Below are 15644 nucleotides of genomic sequence, written 5' to 3'. Positions count from 1 at the left end.
TTTTGCAGTTAATCCGTGGTTCACATGTGTGCTGAACTGTGGGGGGCGATCTGTACGGATCAATTACATTCCGTAACACCACTACTTCAAATCCATGGCAGCGTGAAATAAAACTAAACACAAAAGGTACTTCAGTCCACTTTATGTGCCTCCTCTGTGTGTTTGTGTAGCAGGTATTACTCATGTTGTGGGGACATTAATCTGTTTACAGACATTGTGGGGACTCACATCCAGCTGATAGTCAAGACAGATACTGTTCTGTTAAGTTTAAAAAACACTTTTTCTGTCTGTTGAAGTTCAGACTTCAGTGTGGAAAACTGAATTTTCAGCGCATTTGCAGTTAACAGCTTGCATTGCCTATGTCAACTTCAACAAGAAAGATGGCAGTATATTCCAGAACAGCAGCAGCCAGTATGTACGTATTTATCAAATATTATTAAAAAGTTATTTTAATTATTTTAAGTTAAAATTTCATAAAAAAGGGAAAACCTGTCTTCCTTGGTGTTTTCTGAAAATGTTAACCAAGGTCATTTTTAGCTAGGCTGCCTGTTAGCTGGTAAATTAGACAGTGTAGCTTATTAATATAAACTGTTTTCGTGTGAGGCAGTTGATTCAAAATGCTAAAGCAAGCTTTAATAAACACTTAAAAATGTCTACCACATTACAGTGAGTAATAAACCATTTAATTGTGTATATAGTGCTTATAAAGGAAGGAGGAAGGTAGATTATACAGTATATCCCCAATTTTAACATCGCTGCACCTGCTCCCACTTGATTTTGGAGTAGATTTGAAGATGTCTCTGATTACTTAGACCCTATTTAAATCACAGAACCTTTAACAGAACATTAATTTCAGATCTCTCCTAAATAGAAATATTAATCACTATTTTGATTTCTGTCTTCCATCCTTGTTCAGTCCCAGGAATCAGTCCAATCAGACCCATAGGCAGGATACCTAGTCAACTGTCTGCTCCAGGCCACCTGTGCCCTGAAGTTCATTCTCAGCTCCAGCTGGCCAAGCTGTCCAGGAACTGTGACAACACGGCCCAGAACGGTCTGGTCAGCTCCAACTACTTAGTGGAGCTGTGGAATAAGCTGAAGAAGCTTCTCCATGATGTGGGTGTTTAATTGTTAGCCATATTTTTTCCTAACCAACTCTAAGAAATACATGAAATGTATGTTTAGACCTTCTTGGTGTGTGTTCAGTGAGAGCTTATATTCAGTAGTAGGAGCTGCTCATGTTTCCTTTTCCTTCTCTTCCAGGTCTGTAAACTCCACAAGGAGACTGGTCAGACTTTTGCCTGATCAAATAGTAGAATTTGACCAAAAAGTACCCAATCCAGCAGGTTCGTGGAGCGAGATATCCTCACATTCATTGACAATGCCTTTGTTGTCTCAATGTTTTGCTTGTTTGACACACAATGGGAACTGTATGGCGATGGAGTATGTAGGAGGTAAGGAGGCTGCTTTGGAATACACAAGTGTCATGTTTGTTCAATTAACCAGATGTACAGTGGACTAGGTTTAGTGTATGAAGTACAACTTTACTTCATTTCCATATGGACTGCCCACTGTACTCACCGAACACACACCAAGAAGGCCTAAACACAGCATCTGACCTGACAGTGTCTGTCCTTATATCTCCTGTCCTTTTAGTCGGGGGTTGCGCCATCCTGCTTTAACACTGTGTGTGCTTTCCTGTGGACATGACTTGGATGTATGTTGCAGAGACTGTCTCAGCTTTTGAGTACATCCATGGCTAATTTACAGCATCCTGTACTGAGACCTCAAACCCAGCAATCGAGTCATCAACCTGTCCCATTAAAACCATGTTTTTTATATACATATATTTAATGGTGGCAGATTTACCATAAAAGTTCTTAGTAATTTTTGAAATAATAGATCTTTGATTTCAGAAAGAGGCAGACAACGTCCTTGTCTCCTTGTTAGCCAGTGACCACAAGTTTTGCTGGTATAAATAACAACTGTCCCTGGCAGGTCTTATCAACTGTTGCAAGCTAGCTAATAAGCTAGCGTTAGTTCCATGACTTGGTTGAAAACAAATGTTTCCAGCTGACTCATTTCAAAAATGAAAATTATTTAAGACTGTGACAGCAACAGAGCTGAACAGGTAAAAGGTATTATGGTGAAAAGCTGTGTCCCAATTCAATCTACAAAGGCGTGTCCTTTGTAGTCTGTGAAGGCCGAATGAGACGGCCTGGTCTTCTTCTTCTTCTTTGGGGTGTCATGTCAGTTGGCATCCTTTAAGTTGCATCACTACCTATGTCTGGATTTAATCATCCACCTTTGTCTGATTCTATTACAGTCTTGTAATTATTCCAGTTGCTCTCAAAAATCTAAATATCATTTTTTTCCCCTCCTCCGTGTCCCCACACTCAACCCCGGCCTCCATTCGTCCTGGCCTCTGTAGCCCTGTAATCATTGCTCTTCTTTCCTCCTCATATTCCTGTATGAAATCAGGACGTCCCCCACTATCTCTTTTTCCGGACACTGATTACAATGACCAGTTGGGTGTTTTCCTAGGATAAAAAGTGTAATATTCAGGTTACTGTGACCAATTCTTAATCTATGTATAATTGTTTTTTTCTTGTTCATTCCACTATTTCTTACCATTCCTACTTTATTTTGTATTTCATGTCTTCCTTTTATTGCACCATTCCAATGCTGTTGCCATTGTTTGATTATTTCCCTCCATACTATGCTTTTCCCCTCTGATTTTGAAAGTTTTATATTAATATCCACATATTCTCTCCTGACCACCTCCTTTAATAACTTGTCTGCTTTCTCATTTCCCGGGATTCCTGGACATGAACTTTATGTTTTCCCCGACTGGCTAACCTTGAATAAGAGAACAATAGCTTATATATTAAATCTTAGTCATTACTGCCTGATCCTGTTCTTAATGACACCAGGTCACTACAGATAAGTATTTTACTTACCATCCCTTCTTCCACCCACTCTAATGCTAACAGAACTGCAATTAGTGCAGCATACACACCCAAATAATCTGACGTTCTCTTACCAACCCCAGTCTGGTGACTAGAAATCATCACTGCTGCTCCTGTTACCTCTGCCAGTGGATCCTTTGACCCATCTGTAAAAAGCTGTATATGATCACTGTAATTCCTGTCCCTACATCTGTAATATTCCTGAACTAGATCTGCTGTTTATTTCTGTGCTTAATATTTAGTAGTTCCATGTCTGCACAAGCATTTTGCAACATCCAGACTGGTCTCACAGGCCACAGCACAGTTGGACAAAATTCAATTTCTTGACGCATGTTTTTTAAACTTAACACATATGCAAGGTTGTAAATGCTGACAAGGGAGGGTGCATCTACTAAATACTGACTTGGACAGGTGAATATGTAAACATGTTTTTTGTTGTTTTTAAAAACTGCACATAATTAATTGTGATCATTTTGTAGAGATATGTGTTCACTTTTAACATTCAAGTGTATTTTTCTGTTGATCAGTGTCAAAAAGGATATAATGTTGGACATATTGTTATAAAACAATATAAAATGAAAACTTCCAAGGGCTGTGAATATGTTTCATAGCTATTTTAGAAGTATCTTGATAAAATATAATTAAGAACAGTATAGGGACAAATGTAAAAATGAAATGAAATACAGGAATATTGCCTTTAACCCCCTTTTAATTCCAGATTGGACAGGTTGCAGAGACAGCAGTATACTCTGCAATGGAAACATGCACATAGGACCCTGCTGACCTTTAATTACCAACTATCAGAAACCATGCAGTTAGAAAATGAAAGTGAAAAGGAAGAGATGGAAGAGTAGGAGGAGAATGGGCAGAGGAGCAGAGAAGTACCTTAGAAAAGTTTAAAGAAGATAGTTCACAATCATTGAGTTTTTTCAGGAGTGGGTTTCAAAACACTGACCAGTTCACACACATGCCTTGGATGACCTCGTGAGAGGTTTAAAAATTCATGGCCACCCTGAATTGCCTTCCACTGCCCGTACCCTGTTGCAGACACCAAAAAATATTCCAGTCAGTATAAAGTCTGGCCTGCAATACATACTTTTTGATTTCCAGGAGACACTCACACAACAGCTACAACATTAACCCAGAGAAATGCTGGAGGAAGTAGGGGAAATAGAAATTTATATGAATGTTCAAGAGCAGCAAGTTAACAATGTGGCCAGTCCTCTGCTGCATTCACTTTCAACTAAACATAGTCTTCCCTGTGGTCCTAACACTTAGTTCCTCAAGACCAACATCTCTTGAGTTTTTGGAGGAAATGGTTGATGACCTACAAGAGATACTCAGAGATGGTTTACATGGTGGAGCCATCAAAGTGAAAATCTGTGTTGTCTGTGATGCACCTGTTTGAGCCCTTGTGAAAGACATCAAGCAGTATACAGGTTATCACCGCTGTGACAAGACAGGAGACAGCTAAAGTGGTGAGTCATTACAGCCTGTGATTTGACCATGAAGGCTCTGTAATAAAGGGATGTTTTCAATAAAGCACTTATTGATAAGTCTTAAAGTTGTTATGTCACCATGGCAATTTATAAACAGCTGCTAACAACCACTTGTCCACTTATCTTCTCTTAGAGATTGTGCAACAAATTATGGAGGAGCCAACCAAGAGACCTGGCTCCACAGCAGACCAACTGTTCAAGTTGATGTTTTAAAGACTGAATTTGTGTGTTTAGAGGTGTTTTTGTGTTACATTTTACAGTCAAACAAAACAAAACAACGGCACTCACTAATCCATCTTCTTTTATATTTTGATGTGGACAGAAAAGTTTTTGTTGTTTGTTTTGTTTCTTTAGTTTTGAACGCAACTGTGCACCTGACATCATCTTGAGATTTGGAGTTGTGCGCACTGTTTCTAAGTACCAGTTACATTTTACAGTACCTGTTACATTCTTAACCTACAATGAGTAATATACAAAATTAAATCTCATTATAGTAATTATGTTCCCATGCCCTGTCAATGATCGGAGATACAGAGTTTGATATATATGTTCTATTAATAATAGCAGTTCTTTGAATAGTATATCGTTGTGGTGGCTGTAGAGGCAGCATTGCCTTTTTAACTTGTAAACATTCAATAAAACATTGTCGTTTTGATATTGGAAACAACACGTCTTTGATTTTCATTAGTGAATCAACCTGTGTGCCCATTTTTGGGGTTAGGTTCAGGTGTAGCTTACTCTCTCAACTGCAGTTCAATTTGGAAGTGATAAAGTATTCCTCCATGGAAACACACAATTGCTCCTAAATGAGTCTCTGGGCATATTCAAAATACTGAATCCAATTCCAGGAATACGATCTAACCTGTTTGTTTGTCACAGATGATGTCATGAGTTCAGTCAGATCTTGAGGACATTTTAGCTGATATCAGAAAGGATCTCTATTAATTAATCAATGGGCAAAATGTTGTTGAAAAGCGGAGGTTGACTGGACGTCTACACGACATATAATAATTTGAAATATGATGTTAGAAAGGCTGAAAGTGTAATTGGAGTGTGGAAACAGGTAGTTCAGCATTTATTGATCTATACAAGTTGTGATATTAGTGGGATACAAACTGTGTCACCTGATTGGCAGATGTGCTGCAGCCACCTATTGGCTGGTTTAATTAATGCACCTACATTAGTGGGTAGGCTGAGCAGTTGGAGTGCGGCAGGCTTTAGAGAGTAAATACATGAGGTGTGTGTTTCTGACAGAATGTAAGTAGTTTCTGGTTTGTTCTTCTTTGGAGTGTTTAATTAGTATCTGTGAAGGGAATATTGTCCATATTACCGAACCTGCACTTGAAATTACTGCGCTGTGTAAATATGTGAATTATCCTGCCACTTGCCTGACATAATTTCCTCCTTTTTCATGTCTTTGTTAATGTGCATCACTATTGAAAGCATACGCTCACAATTTTTTTTCGGGTTAGGATGGTATTGTTGGAATTTGGGTTCAGTCTTTGGAAATCTGAATATGATTAGGGTTAAGTTCAGGTGCATCTTACTCCCTAAACTTCAGTTCAATTTGGAAGTGATCAAGTATTCCTCCATGGAAAAATACAATCGCCCCAGAAGGAGTCTTTGGGCATATTCCAAAGACTGAATCCAAATCCAGGAATACGATCCTAACCCGGGTTTTTTTTTTTACGAAGATGGAAGGCGTCCTCAATCACAGCTTCAGAGGTGGGCCTCAACACACGAGTCGAGCACTGCTTTCCCAAGGCCCAGTTCTTGCACGCTGACTCTGACCTCCAGAGCGGGAAACTCTCTGGCGATACTTCAGCGACTCAACTCGGTCACCTCTGAAGCTGTGATTGAGGACGCCTTCCATCTAAGGGAGCCTAGTCGACCTCAGCTCGATGGATTTATTGACTTTAAGGTCTATTTATAAACTTCCCTGTGTGGACTCATGACATCACATATGATGTCATAGAAGGAGTTACCACTTTAGTACCATGACATCATCAGTGAGCTGAAACAGGCTGATTCACATCCTGTCATTACGTCACAGATGATGTCATGAGTTCAGTCAGATCTTGAGGACATTTTAGCTGATATCAGAAAGGATCTGGATTAATTAATCAATGGGCAAAATGTTGTTGAAAAGCGGAGGTTGACTGGACGTCTACACGACATATAATAATTTGAAATATGATGTTAGAAAGGCTGAAAGTGTAATTGGAGTGTGGAAACAGGTAGTTCAGCATTTATTGATCTTTACAAGTTGTGATATTAGTGGGATACAAACTGTGTCACCTGATTGGCAGATGTGCTGCAGCCACCTATTGGCTGGTTTAATTAATGCACCTACATTAGTGGGTAGGCTGAGCAGTTGGAGTGCGGCAGGCTTTAGAGAGTAAATACATGAGGTGTGTGTTTCTGACAGAATGTAAGTAGTTTCTGGTTTGTTCTTCTTTGGAGTGTTTAATTAGTATCTGTGAAGGGAATATTGTCCATATTACCGAACCTGCACTTGAAATTACTGCGCTGTGTAAATATGTGAATTATCCTGCCACTTGCCTGACATAATTTCCTCCTTTTTCATGTCTTTGTTAATGTGCATCACTATTGAAAGCATACGCTCACAATTTTTTTTCGGGTTAGGATGGTATTGTTGGAATTTGGGTTCAGTCTTTGGAAATCTGAATATGATTAGGGTTAAGTTCAGGTGCATCTTACTCCCTAAACTTCAGTTCAATTTGGAAGTGATCAAGTATTCCTCCATGGAAAAATACAATCGCCCCAGAAGGAGTCTTTGGGCATATTCCAAAGACTGAATCCAAATCCAGGAATACGATCCTAACCCGGGTTTTTTTTTTTACGAAGATGGAAGGCGTCCTCAATCACAGCTTCAGAGGTGGGCCTCAACACACGAGTCGAGCACTGCTTTCCCAAGGCCCAGTTCTTGCACGCTGACTCTGACCTCCAGAGCGGGAAACTCTCTGGCGATACTTCAGCGACTCAACTCGGTCACCTCTGAAGCTGTGATTGAGGACGCCTTCCATCTAAGGGAGCCTAGTCGACCTCAGCTCGATGGATTTATTGATTTTAAGGTCTATTTATAAACTTCCCTGTGTGGACTCATGACATCACATATGATGTCATAGAAGGAGTTACCACTTTAGTACCATGACATCATCAGTGAGCTGAAACAGGCTGATTCACATCCTGTCATTACGTCACAGATGATGTCATGAGTTCAGTCAGATCTTGAGGACATTTTAGCTGATATCAGAAAGGATCTGGATTAATTAATCAATGGGCAAAATGTTGTTGAAAAGCGGAGGTTGACTGGACGTCTACACGACATATAATAATTTGAAATATGATGTTAGAAAGGCTGAAAGTGTAATCGGAGTGTGGAAACAGGTAATTCAGCATTTATTGATCTATACAAGTTGCACCTACATTAGTGGGTAGGCTGAGCAGTTGGAGTGCGGCAGGCTTTGGTACGGTGGCCCTGAAGTGCCAATCACAATGAGAAATAGAAAAACACAATGATAAATGACCAAACACGACACCAAAAGAGAAACCACAACAACAAATAACAAAACGCAAAAGCAGAAAACACAACAACATTAACTTCTACCAGAAAAGGCAGGTACCTGCCATTGACAAAGCTTGTTGCTGATTGGACGCTCTCCCATTGACAAGGATCAACGCTGATCAGACGGATCTATCTATCTATCTATCTATCTATTTATCTATCTATATATGAAAGCATGTGGAGTTTCGTTTTTTTTTTTTTTTTTTTTTTACTTCACACGAAAAACAGAAATACATTGATTGATTATCCTGTTATGAATCAAGTTGAACACAACTTTGGGTGGAGACTACACGAACCCCAAATGAAGGCGGACAGTGCTTCCTTCCTGTTAAAAAGACAGACAGTGCGTCCGTCCAATCAGCAATGATCCTTGTCAGTAGGAGAGCGTCCAATCAGCAACAAGCTTTGTCGATCTTTTCTGGTAGAAGTTAATGTTGTTGTGTTTTCTGCTTTTGTGGTTGTGTTTTGTTATTTGCTGTTGTGTTTTGTTATTTGTTGTTGTGTTTTGTTATTTGTTGTTGTGTTTTGTTATTTGCTGTTGTGTTTTGTTATTTGTTGTTGTGTTTTGTTATTTGCTGTTGTGTTTTGTTATTTGTTGTCGTGCTTTCTCTTTTGTCGTTGTGATCTGCACTTCAGGGCCACCGTACTTTAGAGAGTAAATACATGAGGTGTTGTGCATTTCTGACATAATGTAAGTAGTTTCTGGTTTGTTCTTCTTTGGATTGTTTAATTAGTATGTGTGAAGGGAAATTGTCCATATTACCTAACCTGCACTTGAAATTACTGCGCTGTGCAAATATGTGAATTATCCTGCCACTTGCCTGACATAATTTCCTCCTTTTTCATGTCTTTGTTAATGTGCATCGCTATTGAAAGCATACACTCACAATTTTTTCTAGGGTTAGGATGGTATTCTTGGAATTTGGGTTCAGTCTTTGGAAATCTGAATATGATTAGGGTTAAGTTCAGGTGCATCTTACTCCCTAAACTTCAGTTCAATTTGGAAGTGATCAAGTATTCGCCCCACTTGCCTGACATAATTTCCTCCTTTTTCATGTCTTTGTTAATGTGTATTGCTTGTTAAAGCATAGGCTCATAAGTTTTTTAGGGTTAGGATGGTATTCTTGGAATTTGGGTTTTGAAAACTGAATATGATTAGGGTTAGTGTATGTTCAATATTGTGAAATTCAGAGTATAAGTATTGTATAATTGTGTAAGCTTCATACTGCTGTAAACCCTCATGGTGAATTGAGTGGTAAAACTTGACAAGAGAAGTGTGTGATGTATGATTATGATTGCATGATTAAGCTCATGGCATCAAAATCTTACTCTAGCCAGGTACCCAAAATTGGCAACCCTGATATTGTGCTAAAACATTGAGGCTTGCTGCATGTCCCTGGCAAAAAGTAATCATCTTCACTAGTCAATGATTCACGTAGAAAACATGAAAATAGGCAGAGTGGCATCGTACAGCAATGTAGAGCTAGTCATCCTTCACTATCAATGAGATGAAAATAACATAACCCTGTTTGACTGCTTAGCTCACATACTTGGAAAGCAAGATTCATGCTTTATTGTTCATATGTTCAAACAGCATGTTTTCAATTTTTGGATGAGGATTAATTGATGTGTTTGGCAAACTTAATGTTATTTTAGACAATAATTTGCTGAAGTTTCAACTTCCTCAAATCCAGTAAAGGGCAGGACAGAGCTGCTAACATGAACTGATAGAGTCCAGGAGGGCTTCTTTTTAAAGTCTCATTAAGCCCCACAAAATGTAGTTAGGTAATGATGTGCTCCTTAAGTTAACACAAAATAACTGTAGGTAGTAAGCTAATTAGCCAGACATGTTAACAATTGCAGCTTATGTTAAAACATACTTTACACTTGTTCTCTTGTGTTTTTAAAAACACGCATGTAGAGGAAATGAAACTCTGTGATCAAGTCTCCGTTGTCTTTTAAGAAGGCATTATTCTGGGCCCAGGAAGCAGAGTGTTCGGATGACATGATTCATCTCCGCTTTGCTACATGTGTAGGACCATGAACAACTAGGCCAACACATGGAGAAGGGATTCTGGGCAAACTGGCCTGCCATTAGAATGGGGCCACAAGCCTGACTCTGTTTGGGTACAATCCTTATTACTTCACAGTGTTTTCTTACAACCATCAGTGTGGGCTTTGGCACCCCTGACCTCATCAAGTGAGGCAATTGGTAGGAGAACTGGAGGCTGTAAAGATCAACACTGTAGTACTATAGAGGACGTTGTAAGCATGGCTTGTTTAGCAGCAGTCAAGTCGAGTCAATTTTATTTGTATTTTTTTGTTTGTGTTTGTCAGTATCACAAATCACAAATTTGCCGCAAGGGGAAAGTATCTCTTGCTTTTGAACTTTTGGCTGCACTCCTTCCTCTCTCCCTGTCTGTGCCATGAAAGTTTGTAAGGCAGGGCAAGTTTATTTGTATAGTACATTTCAACACAAGGCAATTCAAAGTACTTTACATAAAACATTAAAAGAATTAAGACAAAATGCAAAACAAACACATTATAAAAGGAAATTTAAATACAATTAAAATAGTTTAGAATTAAGAAAATAGAAAATAAAATAAGCTAAAATAGAATAAGAGATAAAATATGAGAATAAGGATTACAGTGCAGTGCAAGAAATGAATCAAAAGTCTCAGATTTAATTTAATAAAAGACAGCGACAGACAGAAAAGTCCTCAGCCTTGATTTTAAAGAACTGAGTTGCAGCAGACCTGCAGTTTTCTGGGATTTTGTTCCAGATATGTGGCGCATAAAAACTGAACACTGCTTCTCCATGTTTAGTTTTGACTCTCGGGACTGAAAGCAGACCTGTCCCAGATGACCTGAGAGGTCTGGATGGCAATGATGTATGATGATAGATTATTGCAACATGTGGAAGCAAACCGGCTGTAAGAGTCATAACTGGCAGCGGATTGTTTCTTTTATGTCTTTTATGTGTTTCTTCATGTCAATGCCTGCATTCTGTTCTCATGTTTCATGAAAATGCTCCATAAAGTCTGTAACTGACTCTTTTTCCTTTTGATGACATGCAGTGACTACACTGAAGTCTGCTTTTAGTTTTGTACTCTTTTTTGTATTACCCGGAGAGCTTTGAAATCTAGCCAGGTATCTCTCTCATTTACGCCTATCCAGTCTCCATTAGGAGCTGCAGAGGGCATTACGAACTTCTCTTTTACGTTATTCCATTAATTACAGTAGGCTAATCTTATCATAATTCCCACATCTGATTGAAGTGGGTTGTATGTTTCACAACAAATCTTAGGCCAATCATAAAAGTCACCTGGTCTGATCAGCGGTTTTGGGGCATTATGTAACCTATCTGCAAGTTCTGCAGTTAGGAGACTGATATGTTGCTGCTTCTGTGCTGCTGCCTGATCTCTCATCCTCTTTTGTGCGTGAGCTTTCATTTTCTGCCTGTTCATTTTTGCTTGTCTCTTCTTTCTCTGGCTGTTTTACTGCAGCTGGCATGGTTTCTTTTTCCTTCTCAGCTTGTGTTAAAGCAGCCAACTGACTTTGTGTTGTTACCAGCTCTGGTGCGCTTGAAGCAAATTTCTGCCACGTATTCTGTAGCCTATATTGCCATTGTGAATCTGGGGTAACTTTGGTTTAGCTTTTGTTTAGCTGCTGTTTAGTCTTGATACTGTCAGGTGGGGCTGTGAGGCAGCCCAGACCATCTGTCATAAATTTCTGGTAGTTTTTACTTAACTCCTTAACCCTTGGCTGCAGATGTGGTGGTGTTTCTAAACCCTTAATCTCCTGGCTTTTACTGTCTGTTTCTTACGTACAGATCAGCATCAGGTTGTTACAGCCTAAATACACCAAGCATGGATGCAGCGCAACACATCTGCCGCAGCAGAACGCGTCTCTGACCAGGGCACCCACTCAGGCTTCATGCTGCTCATCTCTATTTTTATGCAGTTAGTGTATTTTTTTTTCTCTATGTGTGGCTATGTGGCCTTCCACCACGTAAAACTACATAGAACTGTGTAAAAAAACAAGTACAATCTGTTTAAAAATGATTAAAATGAATACCTCACTGCACCAGAGGCAATGCGAAGCAGCAGTTTTTTCATTGCACATTAAAATAAATCAATCAACTGAATCATGTATCCATGATCCTGTAATTAAAATGATCTAGTTAATTAATTCAGTACCAGTTAATATTGTCTATGAATCAAAACCCTCCATAACCATAACTTTGTCCTTTGCAACTCCAAACTTGGCAACGCTTGGTCATCTTGTTTACATGATGTTAATAGGCAACATGGATAGGATCACACACAGCTGAAAGCACAATATGAAAATAAATTTACAGTACAGATGTAGACAAGTCTTGTTTTTGTAATAGTTAAAATGGCGGCAAATGCTGTATTTTCCAAAGTATCCTATTTGAAATCTCCTCAGAAAACACAGATGCCACGCAACCACACTCTACAAAGAGACAGTTGGTGTAACAGGTAAAAAAAGCCCCACTCCACCCTGCCTAAGTGACATGTTATGTTCGTGCTGGATGTATTTTAGCCGTTAGTTGAAAATGAACATGTAACAGGTGCAACAGATTGAATGCTGGTGTCCTCAGTTCCTGTGGAAGAAACAGATTAAAACAGCATCAATTATACAACATCACACAAACATACACAATGCATTCAATGCAACTGGAGACAAATTTCTGGAGTTACTAAATTGTTAATTGAATAGCAGAAGTAAATTTTAGATCCCTCATTGCAATACTTTCCCCCCCTTGGCTTTCTTGTCCCTCTTTTTTGGACTCAACTCTGCGCTACTAATCAATAGTGCTCCAGAGTAAATTGGGGTTTACCTGGAGCTCCCATTAAAAAGTCAATGTCATTAAAATCTACTTTACTGCTCATTAATTCATGCTATCAAAAAATATCAATCAAATTTTTCTTTTGCTGGATTTCATTAAGATCGATGTAGAAGAAATCAAACTCTCTGGTCAAGTCTCTATTATCTTACAAGAAAGCATTCATACTTGGCTCAGGAAGCAGAGTGTACACTCGAATTGAACATACAGAATGCTTATCATTCATAGAGAGACCTCACACCTTCTACAGAGACACAAACAACCAACCCATTGTATAACAAGGCAATGATTCCCCTTAATCTCCCAGCCTGAAGACTGCCGATACACTGATCCCCTGCAAGGACACATCTTATCTTTATGGCTGGAGCCACTGATGTATAAAAGTATGATCTAACAGATACAACTTCTCAGAACACTACTCAGCATTTCAGTAAATTTCCATCACAGTCAGTATTTTTTCTCCCAGACACCATTAAAAAAAAAAAAAGGCACCACTCCAAACTCTTTAAATACACATCCTTTTTACTTCAGCCCCATGTATGCTACACCGCTTCAACATGTAGAAAAATTCAAAACTTGATGGTATTTGACATTTACAGCTTTATCTCAGGTTCATTTTTTGGGTACAAACATTTTCTGTTTCAGCCTTCTTCTTCCATTGTAGTTTATTAATCAGTTCCACAGGCCACATTAAGATGATTTATTTTGGACTGTCAAAGATTGCCATGAACATGGCAGCAGACCTGAAAAAAGAACACACTGAGAAAATTATCAGAGTTCACTGACAAAGAGGTTAGTCTTTTCTGTTCTTACTTTAGCTCAAGCATGATGTATTTATTAATAATTTTCTGTTTTGTATCATCTTCCATTTTCCCGCACAGAGAACAAGTAGGGATAAATGAACTGAATGTGTCCCAAATCATTATACAGCAGCAGGGGTTAAAATGACAGAAGCTCCCCCTCACACAAGTAATGTTAGCTTGAAAACAATAATGTAACATTAGCATATAAGTCCTGCTGTTTGACTGCTGCACAGGACAGACGCACTCATTCTGATTTGTAACATTAGCACTCTGAAGATCCTGCTGTTTCCTCATAATGTATTAGACACTGGATTGCAGTGTATAAGGCAATACAGGATTTAATTAGTATCATTAAACATAACAACACCATGTATTTTCAATCCAAACTCAAATTTGCACAGCACACTGAAACTGCATGTTGAACTGATCACCAAAGCGTGGAGCACGTTGAAACTATTAAAAATGTCAAATGTCAACATGCTTCACAATTCTGTTTTAATGATATTCCTATTTTCACACACACTGACATTTCCAGCTCTATTTACATACATTATGTATGCAGTAAGTTACAGTATCATCAGTTTGTGTAAGTTGTTCCAGTGTAACAGTTACTCGTTCTGCTTAATTATTTGTTTTGTAAAAACAAAACCAAAAGCACCAGGAAAATGAAAATGAGTTGTGGGCTGCATGTTTGTGTATGAGAGACATGATCAATGTAAATTCATCCTTAATGCCATATAAGTTAAGTCAACATGAGAGCAGCATTTATTCTTTGAGGGAGCTAGCCCGTACGAGCTGCTGCAGTGCTGGACCAACATGCCTGCTAGGAGCTAATTTTCAAAAGTATAGACCCATTTCTCAACTTATTCTTATTCAAATTCATACAATGAAATAGAAGACATAAGCATAACAAATCCCTGGAGTGTGGGTGAAGCTTGCCTGCCAAACTCACATGCATAAAAAATGATTGTCAAAACTGCCATGAGCAAAGGCCAAAAGCCTTTGTTTTTATTGCACTTCATCCATATACGTATATTCATATGAGGAAGGTACCGTAAGTTCCAGGAAATTACACGGTAAATGTCGGGAAATTACACTGTAAAACATGGGCTGTATTATAAAGTGTTACCAAAAGTATTACTACAAAGATTAATAGCCATTGCTTATAATGATAACAATGTATTAAATTCAACATGTTCGTGACAGTAGTTTTTGTGAACATGCATGTGAAATCATAACTTGTGCCTTGGTTTTGGCATTTCTTTCTTTAGAACATCCAAATAATACAAAAGTACTGTAGAGAGAGTGGCCTGAACCTCGGTCCACCATGGTATCGGCTGAGATACATCCCACAGCACGGATGCAGTATCTATATGTACGGTAACGATCAGTTACAACTGTAGTTAGTAAGCTTGTTAGCCAGACATGCTAACGAACAATGGTTTTTGATGTATATTTGGATCCAAGAACCACGAAATAATTTCGTAACATTTCAGAATGGAGCATTTTAGGACATTTATGCTATTTTGTCATTAACTACCATTTTGATCTAGAAGTACCCTGATGAGAAGAGGGAATGCATTTCTTACCATATTTTAGTTGTACAAAAACGGTAGGCTAGGCTGAGATTGAAAGGAAGTTGATGTGAAAAAGTTCACTAGCCTATTACATCAAACATCAAACTGGATGTCCCCCCACTTCAAAACTCATTCTGGCGCTGCTGCTTCCTTTCATTGTAGTTTGTTGATCAGTTCCACTGACCACATTAAAAGACCAGTATGTAGGATTTAGTGAGGTTGCAGATTGCAACCAACTTAACACTCCTCCCCTTCAAAACGTGTATGTGAACCGACAGCGGCCATGAAACTCATGAAAAATGCAAAAGGCCCTCTCTAGAGCCAGTGTTCCAGTGGC

At 38.8% G+C, this 15644-nt stretch overlaps 1 long non-coding RNA gene across 1 annotated transcript; it reads left to right on the top strand.

The window, feature by feature from the left end:
• The first annotated feature begins 925 nt into the window (after nucleotides 1-925).
• LOC122982707 lies at nucleotides 926-5338 on the top strand. The gene is made up of 4 exons (XR_006403517.1): nucleotides 926-1116; nucleotides 1264-1454; nucleotides 4248-4447; nucleotides 4602-5338. It is a non-coding gene; the product is annotated as an uncharacterized LOC122982707 (long non-coding RNA).
• Nucleotides 5339-15644: the final 10306 nt, after the last annotated feature.

This window comes from Thunnus albacares, chromosome 5, assembly GCF_914725855.1.
Source record: "Thunnus albacares chromosome 5, fThuAlb1.1, whole genome shotgun sequence".
NCBI classification, from domain to species: domain Eukaryota; kingdom Metazoa; phylum Chordata; class Actinopteri; order Scombriformes; family Scombridae; genus Thunnus; species Thunnus albacares.
The sequence above is the reverse complement of the archived record's forward strand: the minus strand, read 5'-3'. Positions and strand labels throughout refer to the sequence as shown.